The following is a 16,968-nucleotide window of genomic DNA, read 5'->3' on the forward strand; positions in this document are numbered from 1 at the left end:
CAGAAGAGAAGTTGGACAAAGAATTTGAATGTTTTTTCTGTTCAAGAATTTTACTATTTTACCATCTTGGTGGGTGGTAAAGGTAACAAACAGCAGTCAAGATGTATTAAGGCAGAAATTATAATACCCTTCTGCCCTGGGACAGGGATCAACATATTCTTTCTCTTTACTAGTCAGTGTATATATGGGAAACAAAATCAAGTCAACCCTCAGGAGAGTGCCCTTTGTTTTTCAAACAGTTTTCCTCCTTATGAAGAGGTCTTTAGTTCACTCCATTCCAAAAGAAGGGATTTTAAGATATCATCAGTAGAAAAATTTACATTATAAATGCTTATTCAGAGAAAAAAAAGGAAAAGACCAAAATGAATTAGGGGAATATTAGGAGTTTGGGAATTTCCTGATTTTGTGACCTTGAGGAAAGTAATGTAATGCTTTTGAATGCCCAGTTCCAGGTTAATATCCATGTAATTATTGAAAACAATACTGCAAGGCCACGGGGTACACTAAATAGATGGACTGATGGTCAGCACATACTAAACAACATACCTGCATGAAATAAGGTGTTCCAGAAACACTAACTTCATTTCACTTTGCTCACCCTTTACTTGAGTAAGCAAGTATTGGTTTTTAAGGAAGCTCGGATTTTGCTAGTGCTGCAAAACTGTTTCATTAAAAATGGACTTTTCCCAGGATTATTATTCTACAGTCACAATGACAAAGAATGAGGGCACTGCCCTAATTCTCAAGATGCTCAAATGTCGTGTGCAAGATATAATCTTTCCCTTCTGTGTCCAAGCCTAAGTCCTTCCATGGCCTTTTCTAAGGTCAAATGAACGTTTCGAATCTTATTTCAGAGGTCTGAAATCCTTTTCGCTCTGATGCTTCCTTCTTCAAGTACTCAGTGAATGAGCTTTAAAATGAACTCCATCACTCTTCCAGCAAGAAGTTAATTGTAAAACCCACTCTCAGCTGCCAGCACTAAGCAGCTTTCAAGTTTCTTGGAGAATCTGAAAGCCCCAAGTGTACAGAAGGATAAGCAGAGGACCCCGACACACAGAAGGAAACTCACCTCTGCTTAGCCTGATCCCCATGATTACCCAATAGCTGTTGAGAGCCTGACTGCTCTAATTGGAGCCTGTGCTGACTCACTGCCATTCATGGAGTACCCATCTGGCACCTGAAATTAGATTTTGTTCCCTCTTCATTTATAATGGTGATGAGTGATGGAGGTACATAACAGCAAAACCCCTTAAAGATTACTCTGCTAATAGATGAACTTCTTAGTGAAAATGGAAAATGGCAGTTTCTTTTCTAAAAATCTGGCTATCTTTTATCACCCAATGGTTTATTAGCTCCATTTTTCAAAAGGACAATCATATTGGAAATGATTGGGATACTGGAGTTTTATCTTTTTTTTTTTTAAGATTTTATTTATTTCTTTGACAGAGAGAAAGAGGGTGAGAGTGCAAGCAGGGGGAGTGGCAGAGGGAGAGGGAGAAGCAGGCTGTACACTGAGCAGGAAGCCTGACATGGGGCTTGATCCCAGAACCCTGAGATCATGACCTGAGCTGAAGGCAGATGCTTAACCAACTGAGCCACCCAGGCCCCCCTGGAGTTTTATCTTTAAAAATCTCTCTAATTCACTGAAGAAGTAATATAAGGTAAAGCATATAAGTTGCAAAATAAAACCAAATATAATGTCTGAAATCTAAGTAGTCAAGGGCAAGTAAAAAGGGTATTTAAATTTCCATCTCATCTAAAACCTTGCCATCTGGAAATGATGTCATTTCACACCATATAGTGCCATATCATTATTGATCATTTTATTCTCAACCATTACTAGGAAAATAGACCCCTTAGCCCACTACAATAGCTAGATTTCTTCATCTTTTTTGTGGACACCAGTTTATCACTTATATTTAGTATAAACCACTCTATTACAGTATTTCAGAACCTTAAAATCCTAATATTGTTAATTATAATACTAATTATAATTTATCCTTGGCTATTCAGCTTTTAAGGACCAAGATTATCCTGGCTCTGTTACTTATGTGACTTTGAGCAATTTACCTAACCTCTCTTTCTACCTTAGTCTCTTCATCTGTAAGCTAGAACTACAATATCCTGCTTTATACCGTTGTTGGAAGGAATACAAAATTGGGAGAGATAAAGTGCTAGAAACCATGGTAGCACACAGAAAGCACTCACTGAATGTGAGGTGTCATCATCCTAGTTCTTTCTTACTCTTGAGAAATTATAATCCATTTACAATGAATGCATAATAAGCGTATAATGGAGACCACTGTTTTGAAAATAATAATCCAATATATTTTTTATTCACTCTGAGTCAGGTTGCTCTGAAGACACCTCCCCTCCCCCAGACTCATTAAATCAAGTACTCTAGCCTGGTGAGGGAGCTGAGAAATTATTAAAACCCCAGCTAGTCTGAGTGAAAAACTAACCCACTGTATGCTCCAGAAGGGACACACCCCCACCACTGAATTTCCTGCCAGCCACATAGGGCAGAAATACTGCTTTAGGGGCGCCTGGGTGGCACAGCGGTTAAGCGTCTGCCTTCAGCTCAGGGCGTGATCCCGGCGTTATGGGATCGCCCCACATCAGGCTCCTCTGCTATGAGCCTGCTTCTTCCTCTCCCACTCCCCCTGCTTGTGTTCCCTCTCTCGCTGGCTGTCTCTATCTCTGTCGAATAAATAAATAAAATCTTTAAAAAAAAAAAAAGAAATACTGCTTTAGGTGGAATGGGAGTCTAAGATACCACCCAGAAGGCTCCTTCAGGGGCTGAGCGACACTGAAGGTAACTTAAAATTCCCATACGTCCTAGCAGAAAAGAAGGATGGCTCACAGTGCTGCCTGGAGAGCTGGACAGTGCGGGTTTGGAAAGGGTGCAGCGACACTAATGCTAAGAGCCATAGGGTAGATTTCCCTAACTGGGGATGAGGTGAGGCTCACAGCCAGACCTACAGTCCCAGCAAGGGTTCGGTGCCTACCCAGTGGGCAATGACAGCCAAGTTCCCTAAAAGTCATTCTTGTTCTTTGCTATGGAAAGAGGACAGTGAAAGAGTACTAAAGCAGTTTTAGGCACTTCAAAAATGGAAACCAGAGGGACACAGAGCCCATCCTTGCACAGATGAGTGACACAAAAACACTCAATTGGAAAACATCCTGTGAACCAAAGTCACCTTTCCCCAGTGCTACAAGGACAATAATAACTCCATTATTATAATTACAAACATGCAGCGGATATTTACTATGTGCCAGGCAATGTTTGAATCACTTAAAATAAATGAACCCATTCAATTCCCACAAAATTCTGTAAAATCACTACCATTTTAATGCTCAATTTGTAGATGGGAAAAAAGGAGACACCAAAAAAAGATTATACAAACAGTTCAAGATGACATGGCTAGTAAACTGTGAACCCAGGAAGCAGAGAAGTTTCCTCCTGTACTTAAAAGCCATTTAGGTTTGTTAGGGAAGCGGTTAGAACTAAAGGAAAAGGAGAAAGACAATCTTGGTCTAGAGATAAACCTGGAATTCACTGAATATGCACACAACAGAAACCATTTTAATCTTTAAAAGAACTAAAATTAAGGGTCCCCCCGCCCCGCCCTCACCAGTGGGGAAAATAGTCCTAGAGCTAGAAGGCTGATTACAGGAAATAAGCCGCAGTGTTTCTCTATCTAAAGTGTAGTAGAGTAAATTCTGACCCGATTATAGATGTTAGTCAATGTCAGTGCACCAAACTTCCAATACAAGATAGAAATTTCACCCCATTTATTTCATTTTCCTTGCTCCCAAATTCACTTTGAAGCAACCAAAGAAGTGTAGCAATAGGAAAATCAAGGAAGAGTGCTATCAATTCAGGGAATTTTCTATAAAACAGGCCACAGGATCCAGACTACCCATGAATCTATACACTCTGTAATGTGAGAGGAATTTAATAAGGAGAAATCCATGATAAAATTCATCATATCAATAGATCAAGGAAGAATCCTCTCTAAAAATGTCTAAAAAGCATGTGAAAAAACCCTAACATAGAGTTCTGATTTTTAAGCTTTAATAAAACAGGAATATAAGGCGTACTTCCTTAAATAGTCAATGTCTTGCTTAGGGATGAAAGATTGGAGACATGCCCATTAATGTCAGGAGCAGAAGAAGGACACATACAACTACTGCCCATAGTTAACAATGTGTTTTAACTGCTAGATAATAAATTTAACAAAAGAGTCATCTATATTGAAAAAGAGGAAGCAAATCTCTATGTTAGAGAAATTAAAAATAAAAGTTTAGTAAACAGGCCGATTACAAATCAATATTTTTTAGATACAAACAATTGGGAATGTAATAGATACGAAAAAAAACCAACCCTAAACAATCCACATGAAGATTTTTGGGTTTTGTTTGCTTGTTTGTTTATAAAGGTAGAGGGGATATATGGGGGGGGGTACCTACCACTTTACCACAGAACCTAAAAGGAGACATGAAAAGAAGTGACATGTCTCTGAGGAGGAAAGCAAACTCAGTTCCAATTACCTACAGTTTCAACCTAAATTGCTTTCCTATTTATTTCCTTTTAGATTTTGTGTTACAGAAATCTTCACAAATACACAAAGGCAGAGAAAATAGTGGACCCCATGTACACATCATACAGCAAAAAAGTATCAGTATTTTTCCCATACTGCTTTATCTACCCTTAACGTGCACTTCTCCCTATCTCCCTGCTTGCATAATTTAAGACATCACAGAAATAAACATGTATGTTTATCTAGAAAATTTCTGAAAATCAGTAATATTGAAGGAAGAATTTCTATGATCATTAAAGTAATTTATCCTGGCATCAGAGTAGAAGAAAAACCAGTGGAATTGAATAAAAACACCAAAGAGAAACATAATAAGAATTTGATATCTGATAAAGATTAACATTAAGTGTTTAGAGCATGGGTTAATAAGTCAATAGGTGGGGACAACTTGATATTCACTTGGAAACAAAACCTAATACATACTTTATGATATACCTAATACATATGTATGATACCTCATATCATACCACAATAAATTCCACATGAATTCAAGTATGACTGTGAAAAATGAAGCCATGGAAGTACTAAAATAAAATATTTGTACATATTTTATTTCTTTAAGGGTAAGGAAGGTCTTTCTAAGCATTATACATGCCAGACCCTTTGCTAAGTGCATAAACCCAGAATATAATGATTGAACTAGTTTTAAAAATGAAAAATATGTATCAACATATTTTAAAATATATATTATAAACAAGGAAAATATCACACATATTTTATGAAGTTACACCATGAGGAGTCTTACAAATCAGTAAGAAAAATAGACATGTCCCAGTAGAAAAGCAAATGTGCAAAAGATGAACTAAAATTTGAAATTAATATATGGAAAAATCAGCCTCACTAGTAAACAAACAAAATAAGGAGATGCCCTACTTTGTCCATCAGATGGTACATTAAAATTAAAAAATCACACCAAGTTTCGGAACACTCATTTACTGCCAGTGGTAATATAATTAGTACGATATTTCTAGACAGGTATTTGGCAAATATATCAAAAGCCTGATAAACATGCATGCCCTTTGAATCAGCACGAGCAAGAAGAGATCCACAGGTGAACATTTGAAGATAATGCTCAAAGCATTGTTCCTAATAGGAAAAAAATGTGAACAAAGTAAATACCCAACAATAGAGGATTATCTAAATTAAAATTGCTGGAAATATGTAATAGACTATTAGGGGGCTATCAGAAATAATGATGTAGCTGTATATATAAAGATGTTCATGATAAACTGTTAAGTGAAAAGCACAGGTTACCAAACTGCGTTTATAGTATGATCCCATTTCTACACATATACATACATAGAAAATAATCTCGAAGAATATAGATCAAAATATAATAGTGGTTAGCTCTAGAATTATGGGGGAGTTCTCCTTTTATTCCTGCGCTGAATGTAATCTAATTTTTCTACAGTGAACATGTGCTATTCGTATCGTAAAATTAAGTTAATAAAAAAGTATGTATAGTTATAGCTTTAAGGATAGTTTGCAGCTAAAGGCCAAAGTTGTTGGGGCACCTGGGTGGCGCAGTCGTTAAGCGTCTGCCTTCGGCTCAGGGTGTGATCCCAGCGTTGTGGGATCGAGCCCCACATCAGGCTCCTCCGCTGGGAGCCTGCTTCTTCCTCTCCCACTCCCCCTGCTTGTGTTCCCTCTCTCGCTGGCTGTCAAATAAATAAATAAAATCTTTAAAAAAATAAAATAAAATAAAAAGGCCAAAGTTGTTGGGGCACCTGGGTGGCACAGTCGTTAAGCGTCTGCCTTCGGCTCAGTCAAGTGTCTGCCTTAAGCTCAGGGCGTGATCCCGGCGTTCTGGGATGGAGCCCTGCATCAGGCTCCTCTGCTATGAGCCTGCTTCTTCCTCTCCCACTCCCCCTGCTTGTGCTCCCTCTCTCGCTGGCTGTCTTTCTGTCAAATAAATAAACAAAATCTTAAAAAAAAAAAAAAAGTTGTAGATAGAGTGATAATGGAACTCTTCAGTCATGATTGGGTCAATCCTTCTAATGAGAAAGATGTTGGAGACTATCCACGACTTGCCTGGAGATCGCGTGTTTCAACTGTTAACTTGTATGCCCTAGCTGCTGTGAAACATGAAGCCAACTTTGAAATTCAAGCACCATTTTGAAAATCAAATATATAGAAATTCAGACTTACAGTCATCACAGTTAGTTCTGCTGAGGATTAACAAAGTTAGTGAAAGCAAGGAATCTTAAAAATGATAGGTGATTGACATGTTTCTAAAAATGCACAATTTTTTTTAACTTTCCTATTATTATTCCTGAAGTGAGCATTAATTGACATGTTTTCAATGTGAGGTTTCATTGACCTAACTGTATACAAAAGCAAGTGTCACGACATTTTTCTGTAAATATCTTTTCTGTAAATATCTTCTTGTAGAGAGCAACCATATTGTTTAACCTGAATAGGCAGGAAGCCCCTAGGTGCCCCACGCCATCTTACAGCCTGCAAAATTCTTGATCATGCTGAGCCTGACCCAGGCCTGTGCCCAGCAAGAATCTGATTCCCAGTCAAGAGGAATGGATAGAGCTTGATGTTAATGCACATTTTGAGAGAGAAAAAGAAAACAGACATTGGCTGAGTGGCAGCTTCTTGCCAGATACAGGGTTATTAGCTAATACCTGTTATTCTAGTTAGTTCTTCAAAATCTGTGGAGTGGATGGCATTTCCCCCATTCTGGATTGGGGGAGGGGTAATAAAAACAAGCCTAAGAAAAATGAAATGATTTTCCCCAAGTGTCACAAGTAACAAATAGTAGACGAGAGATTCAAACCCATATCTCTCTGGCTCAAAGCCCTATGCCCTAACCCAAACCACTCTGATTCTGCCACTCAGAGGCAGTTGGGGCACAGATGGCTTGGAGGTCAGGCCACAGACTTCTAAGCCGGAATGACTGGGTTGGAATCCCAACTTGGCCGCTTGTGACATGTGTGGCCCTGCACATGCTTCTCCACCCATGACTCAGTTTCCCCCCCGTAAAACGGGGGTGATAGTAGCACCTGCCTCATAAGTTCTAAGAATTACTAAGAGTTAAGAAGTATAAGGGGTTAAGGACTTTTCTTGACATATAGTAAGCATCGGTGTGGGCGTTTGTGTGGTCTCTTATTCCCCACCAACCTTGTCTCCCAGCTTTCTCCCTGACGACTCCTTCAAGACAGCAACTCAGAACCCCAGCTCAGCTTACAGGCCTCTGCTGGATGCCAGGACTTTCTGAGGTCAGCTGCATGTAGGCTTCCAGGAGCGCTCAGTCTGCACACACTTGGGCTCTGTCTGGCTGTGCTCTGCCAGCCTGTGGGGAGCCACCTGCGAGCCTCTGCAGGCCCTTGGCTGTGCTACCTACCACCCGTCATCCCGCTTGGAGTACATTGCTCTGTTTGCAAATCACCACAATGTCCTCCAGTCTCTACCAGTGGCACCTGCCCCTCTTGGGGCAGATCCCATTTCCAGCTTCTGGCAGCACATAATCTGAAAAGCACCCAGCGTGACCCACGATCGTTCACTAAGCTTAAGTTCACACTCAGAGGGAGACAAAAGAGAAAGATTCTCAAGCTAGAGAATGTGCATCCCTTCCAGTCTCCTGAGTACCCTGAAAAGGCAGTGCAAGGTAGGAACTAGGAATGCACACCATTTTAAAAACTGGACAGGGGCGCCTGGGTGGCACAGCGGTTGAGCGTCTGCCTTCGGCTCAGGGCGTGATCCCGGCGTTATGGGATCGAGCCCCACATCAGGCTCCTCTGCTATGAGCCTGCTTCTTCCTCTCCTACTCCCCCTGCTTGTGTTCCCTCTCTTGCTGGCTGTCTCTGTCTCTGTTGAATAAATAAATAAAATCTTTAAAAAAAAATAAAAAATAAAAATAAATAAATAAATAAAAACTGGACAAACGGCACAACATTTCATTCATGCCAGTGAGAGAGGGATGCCCAAACATGATGCGATTCTAGATGAAGAAATTACACCTAAGTGTATGAGACGATGCTTCCTGCTACACCCAGAAACCCTCAGCTTCTTTTCTTTCTGCCAAAATACATTCACTGTCATGGTGCACTGCTGTCAGACTCATCTTGCCGAAAAGAAGGATTTGCAGTGTAACACCTGATTTGCAATCATCTGCAGATCTTTCTTTGCTTTGGGCACCTCTAATCTTATGTTAACAAGTGCTGAACGCTACCTCACAAGTCCAAATCCATGCCAACTACCTTTAATGCTATAGGTGTCTCTTGCAAGGAAACAGTCAAGTGTTTACAGTAACACAAGGCCATGTGGAAAAAGACAACAGACTGGTGCTTCAAAGGACACATTTCCCAACCTTCACTAGTACCTTAGAAATGCAACAGTGACTTCTTTAGCCTAATCATTTATCCAAAATTTCTTGTGTTTTGTTCTGAAATTTCTAAGTATTAGCATTTTTATTTTGCTTTCTGAATATGAAGACGTCGTATCTACATTATGCCTTTTACCCAACGTTCTCAAAATTACCTTATACAAACATTTCACAATGTGGAAGCTGATATTCAAATTTCAGGTATCATGAAAGGGAAGAGAAATCTAAAATATATCTGTACACAAGATGCAAAGAGCTGATATTGGATTGGAATTGGAAGAAACCACTGTTCGATAAACCACATTTCACTCTCCTCAAATGGTGTCATAGTTTCCAGCAGGACTCAATAAATATTCAGGATGAAAAGCCAGGTATTTGTTGAGCATCTCCCAAAGGTGTAACATCTATCCTAGGAAGTATTGAAGGGAGGGAAAAAAAAAAGTCTAAGACATAAATCTCTTTAAACACTATCTTGTTCAGAGAACCATGCTGACAATAGAAACAATTACAGAACACTACAGTCTATAATTAGAGCTTAATACATTGTGTGGGACAGCTAATAAGTTCAAAAGTAATTAAGAAAAGAAAAATGAGAGAAGGTGTTGTAGGCTAGGATCATGAAAAACAAAGTGTACAGTTTTCAAGTAGACCTTCAAAAGTGTTAAGTGTATGGATGAGCATTAAAGAAAGGGAATGGCATTCATGCCCAAAAGGAATAGCATAGGAGAAACAGACATGAAGTCACTGAAGATGTGGCAGAGACTAGTAATAGGTATATAATGGGTAAATGGTGGCAGGTAAGAAGAAAGTCTTCTCTACTAGAACAGAGGGTATGTTACAAGGAATAGAGGGAAAGAGCCTGGAATCATTCAGTGGAAAGGAGATTATGTGGGGTATTGAGTGCCAGTTGGGCCTGATCCAGCAGGAAACCAATGCAGACTCAGCAGGTGAATGATATGGCAGGGAGTTCTTTTAAGAGGTATATTCAGCCAACAGAAGTTAAATTAATGGGAGGTGATCTAACTCATTGGTTTGTTTTCTCACAGAAATCCTCATTTTGTAGCATAAATTGTAAAGATCAGGTCTTCTCTCTTATTATTTCTGAAACCTTGGGTGATCACAGATATTCAGAATCTCAGTTCAAATAGAAACAGAAACATATTTGTTACATTGTTTTTAGAATAATTAAATTAGGTTATGTACGCAAAGTGATTAATATCTAGAAAGCACTTGGTAAACACCAATTCTTTCCCCAATAAGTGATTTCAATATTTTACAAATATTTAAAGATGAATTAGAAATAAGACTCTGATATTTAGACAAAGCTATTATATGGAATGTTTCAAATACTTACACAACAATCACACTTTGCATTTATTCAGTCAATGGTCTGATCTTATTTTGGTGTAATCAACATAAATCTAGAACTACTACTCATTCCAAATGGTTTCATAAATGAATAAGTATCCTGGATTTTGACCCCAAATTTAAATGGGGCAAGTTAGAATAGCTTCTCTGCTATGTTTATGGAGACTCCAATTAAGAAATCGATACATCGAGTATGAGGCTTCCATCCATTCATTTGTTTTTTTTCCAAAAAGTATTTACCAAGCACCTGCTAAGTGCTAAGCACTGCTCTGGGCATTGGGAATACAGCAGTGAACAAAAAGACCAAATACATATGTTCATTACCTTATACTCTAGAGGAAGAAGATGGATAATAGATTAATGTATAAATAACATACAAGTAACATAAATAAAAAATTAATGATTAAAATATTATGTGCAATGGCGATATGTGCAAGGACAAAAACAAAACGTGCATTAAGGGTCAGGAACTGCAATTTTAGATAGAATGTCCCAGATGAGATTCTCTGAAAAGACAGCATTGGAGTAAAAGCCTGAAGGAGGTGCAAGAGGGAGCCTTCTAAGTATCTGGCAGTGCCCTGGTGTGTCTGAGGCACAGTCAGGGTAGCTGGGGCTGCGTGAGCCAGGGACTGAGGCGCTGAGATGGGTTCAGAGAGGTAACAGAGCCGTAGGAGCCATGTAAGGCATACTATGGCAGATCTCTGGGTCTATGGCCCCTGTAGAGCAGGAAGCTACAACAGGACTGTAGCTGGTACAGAGAGGACACAGAAATCATGGAAGAGGCAGACCATGGCACCAAGCTCCAACACGGCAACAACCAGATTTATCCTTCCAGTGCTGCCCAGTTTTCAACGGCTGCTTCCAACACCCAGCCTAAGAACCCCCTTTCCCATAATATACTCACGTGTGGCAACCATGAAGGAGATAATAAAGTAAAAATACAGTGATGGTAGGAATGACCATCATCCCTGCATCAGAGTGCATCACACTACCAGCCACCCTTTGAGAATCACTATCCTAGAACTGACAGGACACTCACTATTCGGCCTGCAGGACGTGCCAACAGGGCAGAAGGGGCCAGCAAGGACAGATGGTGTCTGTAGGAAGCCCACCTCACTGGGGTTAAGCAGCCAGTGATGATCAAAAAATAGTGAAGGAAGGGGCAACTTGAGGTTTATAAATTAAAACCAATTTCTGGGCTCCTCCCCTTTCCATCCACTGATGTAAAGCCAGACTGGATGGATTCACTTTCACTGACTCCAGGAAGAGAAATCTGTGCTGAAAACCTCCATCTAGAGTCAGATAATCCTGCCAAGAACCATTAGAAAGCTTGCTTTCCCCAATGCAAAGTCTTTTTCTTAATTAGTGTTAGTGGCCTGGGCACCTGGCTTGCCCCCTCTTGTGTACTAGAACCCTTATACTTTAAGTAATTAATAAGGAAATTCCTAAGGATATGAAGCCTCCCATTTCCCTGTGATGACCCAAGATAATCATACTGTTGAAACATTAAAAACATGGCCATGTCATTGTTTTCTCTCTGGGTAACAATCGGGATTTGGGAAAGGCTTCCTGTTGACAATTTTGGCACTCACCTAAAAAATAAAAATACTAGAATTCTGTCAGCATTTCAAACAGAAAACTGCTTGTTGTTGTATGGTATTATATAAAATAGAGAAACAAACCCGGATGGTAATGTCCCGGGGTGGTGAAATGTCACTGTTACCTTATGGCAATTCCCTCAACATCATTTTATAATGGAATTTTTTTTTTTTGTCCTACAAAGCAGTTAGGACTTATTCATTTATTTCCTGAGATGGGTTTAGAGTTTACTGCACTTAGACTGGCAGACAAGATACAGTGCTAGAAGGAGGTAGGGGAAGAGAGCGAAGGAGAGATGTATGGAGGGAGAGGGACAGAGAAAGAAAGAAATTGGGGGAGACAGAGACAGAGACAAAGATTGCAGACAGAAACTGGCTATGTTTTTTAATTACTCGAACCTAATGAAGTGTTTGCTTTAAGTTGGGAACCTCTCACAACAATTATCTTCCTTGAGAATTTAATCAAAGCTACCATAACATGATCAGAAACCTTCCTGAGTAAGTAAATCACTTACTTGTAATTACTTCCCGACTTCTGCAACTATAAGGTAAAATGCACTCAAAACAAGAGAAAATGCACAGCAGTTCAAAGGCACACCAGGCACAAGTTTTGAGATTCATACTTAGAAGCCACAAATGTCAAAGTACCTTCTCACTTGTGCAAAATCAGTAGTATTGTTAGTTTCCTTAACGTCTCCACAAATGCAACCAATCTGATCTGAACTCAACCGGAGTTTTAGTAAAATTGCTAATCGTTACAAGTTACAGCAATTTTTAGGGTTTTCTTGAATCCAGTAACTCTGGCAAAGAGAAACTGAGAACTGGAAAAAAAAGTATATGGAAACCCTCAAGATTTTCATTGACCTCTAAAAAGAGATGTTCCTTTTGTTAAAAAAACAAAACTTTTTTTTGAAAACTCAATGTTAAAAAATATACAGCCTCATAAAATTATAAACTTAAATTTAAAATTTACAAATTAACAAAACACATAAAACATTAGGCTCTTAAGACAGGGAAAACAAAACCAGATTGCGTCAGGAAGCCAATTACTCTAGACCTACTCCTCTGACAAGTTAGCAAGACCTTAAAAACCCTTTCCCTATAAACAGAACAATCTATACTTGAGAAGAGTATAGTACCCCCCCCAAAAAAAGAGGTAATTAGAAGCTATTTGGAAACTGTCCAAGAAACCAAAATGACTGTTTCAAACACCATTTCAAACCTCGCTGCAAATACTTCACAGCATAGTATCATTTTTATAGAGTTTCTTTGGGGTTATTTTCTTGTTTTTCCTTTCTTTTACAGAAAAACTAGATTTCAGCACACGATTTTCTAGGGGACTAGACTGTCCGAAGGATTAAAGGGCCAAGGCCAAGTAACCAAGACCAGTTTCACTTTGGTGCTTCTGTTTCAAACAGCTGCATTTCTAATGGACGCTGCTTGGCACAGCTGTGCGGCTGGCCAGGCAAGTGGCCCCAGCTGAGCAGTGAGGGCGCCGCAGCTGGCACTGCGCAGGCAGGGCCCGCCAGGATAGAGTGGGCGGGGCCACGCGCACCTGCTGCTCTCCTCCAACTCAGGGCTGATTCCCCCGACACTGTGGCTCCGTTAAAACCACACAAGAGCCCTCCCAGCACCAGAAAATCGCGCAGACCAATAACAAAACTGTCATTCCGGAAACGCTGCGCCTGATGTAATTCTCTGCGCTCGGGGACCACTCAGTAATAGCCAGCAGATGCCCGGGAGCCAGTTCTCTACCGGCGACGCTGAAGCAGTATGAGTGGACCTTGATCGCTTCCCGCAAGGCGGGAAGAAGACAGGTCAAGCAGCCTCCATTTTGCTGACAGGAGCACTAATGCACACAGGAGCCCGGTCACAGCAGACTGGGGATAGATCCAAAACACATGGCACAGGTCCCTCGGTTGTCCTGAAGGGCAAGCTACTTCCTTTAGGAATCTTTGTGTATATGTATATACACATAAACACACCCAGATATACACACACATATATAACACATATATACATATATGTAAATACATATACATATAAATGTAATTTCCTCATTCTATATTATTATGTTAAACTTATTTTTCCAGATTTGCTACCATATACACACTAAAGGGTTGAAAACAGAAAGCAGAGTTTTAGAAAAAGAACTAAAAAAGTGTATTTATTGTGTAATGTATGTGCTTCCCCACTACCAGCTACATTTGGCACAGTCATTTTTGTCTAGTTTTTAGACGAGCTATTTGGGTCCTAGTGCCATCCCCCGCATTGATGGTGCAGCATCACCATCATTAATTAGCCTTAAATTCATTAATACAAGTACTCCAAAATGAATATGAGTCCTGTAACATTTCCAGAACATTTCTTTATTTAATAGCCCCTGAAATTATGCTTAGACTACCCGTGGACTCCATGATTAACTTGACTTCAAGGCATGAAATTTATTTGTGTTTTGGGGATGTCAGAATGACTGAAACAGGCTCACAAATCCATAAGCTCCCCAAGCATTACTTCTGTCGCCATATATGTAATTTTTTAAATGTATGTAAAAACTACTATCATGAATTTTAAAAACAAATTCATTTTTAAAGTGTCACTAAATTCATAGCGGCTTTTTGTCATTACATATTTTTCAAGCCACACATTCCAAAAATATAATTACTCTCACATGGAACTGTGGGCTGGATTTAATGACTGGTTTCTTCTTCTTCTTCTTCTTTTTTTTTTTTTTTTTTTATGTAGTGTTCCATGATTCATTGTGTGCGTATAACACCCAGTGCTCCATGCAATGACTGGCTTCTGACAGAATAGAATAGAAATGGTTTGTGAATTCTGAGACAAACCCATTTAACTTTCATCCAGAGTTCCCCAGTCAGAGACTCAGGTTAATCTGCAAACCTGGTATTCACATCCCTGCTCTCCTTCCTGTATACAAAAATCTTAACTTCTGATGATTCTCCCGGGGAAATTTTTCCACATTTGACATGGGGCCGAACATATGCCCTCCTACCAGCAGGGGTGGAAATGTAATTCAGGCATGACCAATCAGAGCACCCAAGAGCCTGCAAGTGACTGGTGCAGGAAAAGGCACGTGACCCAGGACAGACTAATAAATCTGTACCCTAACATTTGATGTGGGGATCCTGGAAGAGCGAAAGAGTCTCTACTTTGTAGAATGACTGGTAAGCAAGAGATAAGCCTCCTTTTCAGAGTCCATTAGTTTTTCTAGCTTCGTGGAAAGAGCCTGCTTGACAATGTTGCCAATACAGAGGGCGGGCAAGCAAAGCCAAAAGAGGCAGTGAGAGACAGGCTGAGCTGAGTGACACCATTTAAACATCTGCTACTAGACCTGTTGCCACTTGACTTAAAATGATGTGAGTCAATAAATTCATTTTTTGCTTAAATTACTTCAGGTTGATTTTCTGTTCCTTGCAAAGAAAGCCTCACCTCATATTAGAGGTAAACAAAATGTTCATCATTAAAAAAATGATTTTAATGTTCATCATTAAAAAAAAATGATGATTGGGATGCCTGGCTGACTCGGTCAGAAGAGCATACAACTCTTGACCTCAGGGCTGTGAGTTGGAGCCCTACATTAACTTTTTTAAAAACTGATGATCAAAAATTGAAAAAAATTTGATAATCACTGCACTACAGCATTTTCACAACTATCCACATCCTTCTTCCTCAGCTTTTCTCCTTTCTTGGTTGCCATAATGCCACTCTTTCTTAGTTCTCCCAACCAACGCTGTGGCCATTCCTTGTTTCCCCAGCTATCCCCCAAGTGTGCAGGCTCTGTGTTTCTGTTCTCAGCTGCTTCTCTTCTCTCCTTTTTTCCTCCATCAGTTTCATCCAGGGGCTAGTTTTCTATTATTCACCTTGTTGCTGTGGCAAACAGGTAAGAAAATACGGTGTTCCTGTGGGGACTCAATGACACCATGGCGCCTGAAGAGGTGTGGCAGTGACAGTTGCGGCAGCCTCCTGTTTCCAAAAGTACAGTCACACTGTGTACCCTTGAACTCCAAAGGTTCAGTGGCAGTCTCCTGCTACCTCACCTGACCTCTTGAACTGTCTTGCTTTGGGAGTCATTTCCGGAAGCCCACCTCTCCAGGCCTCCCAATGCTTTCGCAATTCTAGAAAAAGCTAGATGGAGTATTTGCCACCCAATGTCTCTAGAATTCTTCCCACTGACAACAGGATAAAATTTGAAACTTTCTCAACAGCCAATAAGACCATGGACCCTGTAGCCACTAATGTCCAGGGTAGCTTTATTCCCTGCCAGTTTCCTCTTGACACTTGGACACAATGACAGGTCAGTCCTCCCTCTGCCTCTGTCGTTAGCATATGGTCCTCTCTTTTCCTGCATCTCCCTCTCCCTCTTCATTGCCCAGTGAATGTCCAGGCAGCCTTCAGAGACTCCTCCAGAGAGAGTAGGCCCCAGTTTGTAGGCACCACAGGACCTGATGCTCAACGTTTTAGAATTATCAGGTTACTATATTATAATTTTTGTTTTCACCTTTATCTTTCCACTCTAATTAAAATTCATTGAGGGCACAGGCAGTGAATTTTTCTTGGTTTCCCCAAGCTGATCATAGTATATGATACTTAAATAAGCAGAATGGGAATTAAATCTTCCCTCAATTTATGAAATGTTACACAGGCTTAAATGCATTTCCCTTCAGCTCCATCTCCTGGGAGAAATGGTAAGATCTGAAATAAAATGTTTCTGCTTTGAAAAGGCAGTACATGTACATGAAGACTTTATTAGTATCACCCCTTACCTACTAGCTTCAGGAGCGCTCTCCACCCCCACCCGGCGTCACTCTCTATCATGCAAAGAGAAGCAAACTTCAGCTATTTCCTCAAAACCACACAAGCTCCATTCTACCCGTAACCCAGTCCACGTTTCCATTCTCTCCCTTACATTCACAGAAAGGCAACAGACTACTTGGACAATCTCTCTCTTCTCTTATCCTCAATGCTTTACATTTTACAGGCTTATATAACTTAGAAAATACCTCTTGAAATGGAGGTACCTTACATGTGTTACCTGGGAATAAGACGA

Source organism: Ailuropoda melanoleuca, chromosome 3 (assembly GCF_002007445.2).
Source record: "Ailuropoda melanoleuca isolate Jingjing chromosome 3, ASM200744v2, whole genome shotgun sequence".
Taxonomy (NCBI): Eukaryota; Metazoa; Chordata; class Mammalia; order Carnivora; family Ursidae; genus Ailuropoda; species Ailuropoda melanoleuca.